Source organism: Lipotes vexillifer, unplaced genomic scaffold, assembly GCF_000442215.2.
Source record: "Lipotes vexillifer unplaced genomic scaffold, Lipotes_vexillifer_v1.1 scaffold481, whole genome shotgun sequence".
NCBI classification, from domain to species: domain Eukaryota; kingdom Metazoa; phylum Chordata; class Mammalia; order Artiodactyla; family Lipotidae; genus Lipotes; species Lipotes vexillifer.
Genome location: NW_006789873.1, coordinates 2,790,264 through 2,796,528, shown reverse-complemented (window position 1 = coordinate 2,796,528; position 6,265 = coordinate 2,790,264). Strand labels below are relative to the sequence as shown.

General features: G+C 42.7%; 1 pseudogene; it reads right to left on the bottom strand.

The window, feature by feature from the left end:
• Positions 1-1,728: 1,728 nt before the first annotated feature.
• LOC103088925 (chromobox protein homolog 1 pseudogene) lies at positions 1,729-2,282 on the bottom strand (annotated as a pseudogene).
• Between the last annotated feature and the right edge of the window lie 3,983 nt (positions 2,283-6,265).

The window sequence follows — 6,265 nt, the reverse complement described above, 5'->3', positions numbered from 1 at the left end:
GCTCTATGCCTCTGCCGCAACTCGTCAGGTTGTATGCCTTAACTGGATGCAGTTTATTGTACATAAATGATACTCCATACAGTGGGTATTAAATTATCTTGATAATCATTCCACATTTGATGTACGTGTATATCAAATCATCACACTGTACACTTCATTTGTTTTCTATTGCTATTTTTTAAACCATTTTTTAAATTGGAGTATAGTTAATTTACAATGTTGTGTTAGTTTCAGGTGCGCAGCAAAGTGACTCACTTATCCATATATGAATATATCTATTCTTTTCCAGATGCCTTTCCATTACAAGATATGGAATATATTTCCCTGTGCTATACAGTAGGTCCTTGCTATCTTTTGTTTTCAGTGGTTTTCTTTATAAATCTATACTTTCATTAAGACAAAAACTGACAGTGTTGGCATGAAGTTTAACAGTTAAACAAAGGTTTTCACAGAAACCTAACACATGCCTAAAATGATTTTACAATGGAGTTCTAGATGCAGGTCTAGATGGTGTCAAGAACTGACGCATCTCATGATTCAAGACAGCATTTTGGGTTTTAGTTAATTCTTAGGATTAAAAAAACTGTTTTGTTGTAAAGTGAACCACTGCCCCAGTATGAAAGTTTAATCTTCTCCTGAGACCAGGGCTTCAGAAATCATTCAACTTCCTGAAGTGATTCAGTGAACTTGTGCTGTCAGTGACTGAACCCTGCCACCAATGGTTTCAAAGTTCAAAAAGCAGAGGCTTCAAGAGTTTTCCACCCTAAAAGCACAGGCCCTTGCCTTTCCCTCCGCTCCCACCTCCTGTACCACCCTCTGCCCTTCCCCAAATACTTCAGCCAGTGGCTTGGGTGGAGAAGCTGATATTTATAACTTCATAATTGGAAAAGAAAGGGTCTTCTTGTCAATTTCAAGAATTAGCACCTCTAAGACAGAATGACCTGCCCGCGTATACACTCCAATAAGACTTTTCCTCCTCAACCAGTTTCCATCCCACAGACGACAGCTTTGGTAACTTCTTAACTGGCTTAGTCCTTTGTTGGGAACAGCATTAAAGCTCAGGCAGGGAACACCTTGGTTTCTAAGTTTCAGGCATTCACAGCTTTTAAACAGTCTCTCACAGACCTCATTTAGGTTGCCAATGACATTTTTTTGAAGGGATGAAATATTCTGGACACAGAACCAAATCATCATTAGTTGTTCTTTCCTTTGTTTCACCACTTCCCCCATCAGGCCCCAAATTTTAACAAAAATGACCCTAACCCATCTCCCTTCTTTCCCACCTCATCCCTCCCACCCCGAATAATACACCAGTAATACTCAAAAACTACATACATGCTACGCTGTAAGAATGCAGAGTTACCACTATTGGCAAGAAGGCTGTGGGTTGTGGAGATGCTCTTTGAAGATCTGCAGTATCTTTTGCTCTCCCACATCCCATTCTGCAAGTTTTGTCCTTCATAGAAGGCCCTTTGCTTTTCTCAGCAAACTTCAGAATGGGTTGCCTTGAAACGCTGACCCACCTTCCCCTCCACCGGGATGGGTGTGCAAACTATACAGCGTGGAGCGGCTTTAAAGCACTTGGGCTGCTGTAGGGCACAGAAACTAGACTGGCTCTTCAAAGGACATCTTCTCAAGCCACCTCTATGGTGTCAAGACAAGTAGAACTCTTTCTTTCCCCACTTGAAACCCACAGTCAGATGTGACAGGGGCTGGTAGTCAGGAGAGTTAATTCTTGTCACCTTTTTTGTCATCATCCTCCGAGGGGTAGGAATGCCACGGCAGCCTTTCCTCATAGAAGGACATGACAACCTGTGGGCACTTGACACTGGCCTCCTTGGCAGGGACCAGGTCAGCCTCATCAGTTTTTCCACCTCATCAGGAACACGAGTCCTCCACTGGAGTCTGTAGCTCCAACAATCCGCTCCGCTTCCAAACCCCGGGCAAAGCCTCGTGGCTTTTCTGACTCTTCTTTCTTCTTCGGTTCGCCCTCCTCCCCCTCATCTTCCGCATCAGAATCAGCTTTGCGCTTTGCCTCCCTCCGATTTATCTGTCCCGCGTGCTGTTTTCTGTGACTGCGGGAACTCGGCAATGAGGCCGGGGCGATCCAGGTTTTCTTCTGGTTCCCACGTGCTGTCCTCATCCGAGGACCCCTTCCACTTTAGGAGGTGCTCCACTTGGCCCTTTGCCACTCGACGGTCGAGAACTTTTTCCACCACTTGCTCTTCTTCCTCTTCTTCTAGCACCTCCTCCACTTTCTTCTTGTTTTGTGTTTTCCCCATAGCGCCCGCCAGCTTTCCGGTATAAAGGGCGAGGCTGCTCAGAGCGAGAGGAATCGGTGCCACGCTACTGGCGCATCTTGTCGGGCTGGCCGGGGGGAGTGGCGACCAGAAAAGCAACAAGCCTGCTGACCGCGGCTGAGCCCCTCCCTGAAGCGGCCCTCCCCTCAGCCGAACCTCCGTTTTGTATACGGTAGTGTGTATCTGTTCATCCCAAACTCATCCATCTATTGTAACTTATTTAAAATAGATTTATTTATTGTACCATGTGGTACACTTTAACTATATACAATTATATCTGTTAGTTATTCTTTAATAAATTGGGGGGGAGTTGATATTTTAAAAGCGTCTCTAACAAAGGCCGACTGCTTTATCTGTAGATGCAAGTATACATTTTCACCTCCTATTAGCTGGGCTGCTTGGTTTCTTTCCTTAGTGTGGTTAGGTGTGCTTACTACACTGGAAAATTCTGCATCTTATGGCCTAGAAGGGAAGGGCCTAGAATTTGACAATTTGAACTGACCCTGGCATCTGGAGACGTAGAATCTTTGACAAGGAACTTAAAGTGTCTCCTTAGCTTCTAGAAGCCATCTGCCTGAGGACTTTTTATAAAAATCATTTTAAGTATGTGAAACTACCATTATTTACAGGGTGTTTCTTACAAACTATTGAAAAACATAAAATTTTGTTAATTCAAATGTCTAAATCCACTACTATGGCTTAGTGATACAAAAATTTTTGGAATTTATGTGTGTGTGCGTGTGTGTGTGTGTGTGTGTACGCTTTAGTCTCTAAGAAACCTGCGGGGGCACCTGTTACTTCAGTTCAACTGGTCACACGAAAGTACAGATGATTATGTCTATAGACAGACGCTGGCCATCAGCTTCCCAAACAAGAATAAAGTCTAATGCTAGACCCGGCAGAGATTCACTGAAAAACCAGTCCTTAACCTCTTCCTAATAAATCACACATTTTTAATCTGACAGGAGCCAAGCAGCCTTATCCGCACTCTAAAACTGAAAGTGAATAACAAAACTTGTTAATCGAGTACAGAAATTTACTTTTGTATCATCCTCGTCAAAACAACCTTGACGGTAACATCTCTACATTCCCATCTATCATGTCCTTAGTATTGAAAAGCACATTTAGAACTCGGTGGATATTGCAAATTCTTGTGATTAGAAGGTCTATGGAACATTTTATGCTTTGAATATATGTAAGAACCAGAGTTTTTTTGGGTTTTTTTTTGGTTTGTTAATTTAATTTTATTTTTTTAACATCTTTATTGGAGTATAATTCCTTTATAATGTTGTGTTAGTTTCTGCTGTATAACAAAGTGAATCACCTATATGCATACATACATCCCCATATCCCCTCCCTCTTGCGTCTCCTTCCCTCCCACCCTCCCTATCCCACCCCCCTAGGTGGTCGCAAAGCACTGAGCTGATCTCCCTGTGCTATGCGGCTGCTTCCCACTAGCTGTCTATTTTACATCTGGTAGTGTATATATGTCCATGCCACTCTCTCACTTCGTCCCAGCTTACCCTTCCCCCTCCCCGTGTCCTCAAGTCCATTCTCTACGTCTGCATGTTTCTTCCTGTCCGTCCCCTAGAACCAGAGTTTTTAGGTGCGTGAATAAAATATAAATCCCACAAAATGTAGAGTGCTGGCAACCAAGACTTACTTTGACTGCTCTTTTCTTTTCCTAGGTTTCACTGCACTTACAAAGCCGGTACACGTGTATCTTCTGTGTATTTTACACCCATAGTAGCTCCAAAATGAAGCTCAAGCAAATCTCATTGGTTTAAATACAGAGCAAAACCCATTTTCAGAAGAGCAGTACAGTGTGCTGCAGGAAGCCGGGAAGAGCTGGCGGCTCGCTGACAACGCACATATTCACTAGCAGAGGCAATAGTGAGGAAAAGGAGGGGGAATTACTTCACAGCACAGCCCCATAGGCAAGGGTACAATTTTCTCACTTGTTCCAACAGTAAGCCCTTGGCAGTGAGTATCCATATTCATTATTTCACGTAGCTTTAGCGTTTGCTGGGGCCCTGGCCTTAGAAAAGGGATGATTTTGTGTTCACAGGTTTACATGTGTACACAGCCTATGTAAATCTCCAGATGCATTTTGTTTAATTCTATTCTAACAGTGACGTTTCTGTATCAAGGGACACCAGATCTCCCCCGACACCTGTTTTGGAGAGCAGCTTCCCTGACCATCCTAGGCTGGAAAACGGACCTGGCCCAGGTTGGGGGTAACTGCAATACTGGCAAATACGGAAAGGGGAAGACGCTGCAGCAGGTAAACTTGATGATGACTCTGGAGTTCGGAAAAATTAAAGTGGGCAGAGTCCACTGGACCGAAAAAAGGTCACCCTGAGAGTAAAATAGACACCCAGGCAAAGGAGACACGAAGAGAGAGGGGCCCACACAGCTACAGAAAGCACAAAGAGGGCGAAGAAAGAAAGGGCGGGAAGCCGAAGAACTTATTTTTTTTTAACAGCGCCAGATTTAAAACAACAACCGCATGTGAGGGTGCGCGCACATGCGCTTGTGCCAGCATTTGCCACAACTTAACTTCCTACCTGAGTTTGGAAGCAAATGCACTCTTTACAATTTCTTTCCCACAATTTGAACTTTACCACAATTTGAACAGACATTTCGTTTTATAAAGGAAAAGAAAACTTTCATGCAGCGATGGCTCCAATTGGGGTCTTTCAGGCTAGTATGTGTAAAGACTCTTACGAAGTTGTTGCTGCATTTCTGTGACTCTATAAATATTCCATAGGCCCTGGTACTTGTACTTGCTCCCTAGGCCAGAGGAAGTTAAAGGCTAGATGCACAAAAGAGGCTCCCCACCACTAATATTCAATTTCAGTAAAGCAAATTAATATGATAAAGTTCTGCAAATAACTGTTTTGATCATTTTCTGAAATTAGGAAAAAATTGGCCCTTTTGGTATCCTTCAGTATACAGTTAATATACTTTCACCATAATAACTTGTTCTTTTGAGGGACAAGCCAACAAAAAGTTCCGGCTGTGAAGAGTTTTCAATTAGGAAATTAAAACTTACCTACGTATGGAGGACCTAAAACTTCAAACTGGAACTCTGACATTAACACATCATATGACCTGGGATCAGGTGCTTGGTCCCTTTGAGCCTCAGTTTTCTCACCTCTAAAACAAAGCGGGCGGCAGGGGGTGGGTGGGTCTTGACAGCCCTTTCTAGCACTGAAATTCTACTACTCAACTTGGAGGAGAAAGAATTTTAAGGAGCTTAAATGAGGAGGCCACATGATCATTCTCTAACTCTCGGGTGGCGTTCCCATTTCACTCTTCATGACCATGACTTCTATCTAGAGATGCAACAGTAATTCAGAGGATCTTTTGGTAACATTTTTAAAAAACCTTAGACTACACTTATAAGTTGGAGATTCTGCAATGGACTTGAGTCCACCATGAAAAAAATCACTGCATTTAACAAAGAAATACAAAACATTGTCACTAACTCCTGGGTGGTGGATTATAACTGATTTTTATTTTCTTTAGGCTTGTCTGTATTTTCTACCTACAATGAAAAAGTACCACTCTTGTCATTTAAAAAATAGATTTTCAAAAGGATTAGTGCATTCTTGCAAGTTTTACCAGATCTCTCAAGTCTACTCTAAAATCACGGCGGTGGGGGGCGGGGGGCGGGTGTGATATGAAGTCAGACAGTATCACAATGCGTGTCTGCACACAGTGGTTGATTTCCCAAGCGGCTGGCTGCTGTAGTCAGAATCAGGACATTATTATTATAATCAGAATCTATGGCTCACAGTCCTACATGGAAATCAAAACATACGTTTTATCTAAATAACTTTTTTCCCCCAGCATCCTGGCCCTTGAGAAGCATGGTTAAAATTCCTTTCCAGTTTCAAGTAAATGAAATGAAACATGAGGTACTTCTTAACTACCCACAAAAAAAAAAAAAAAAAAAAAAA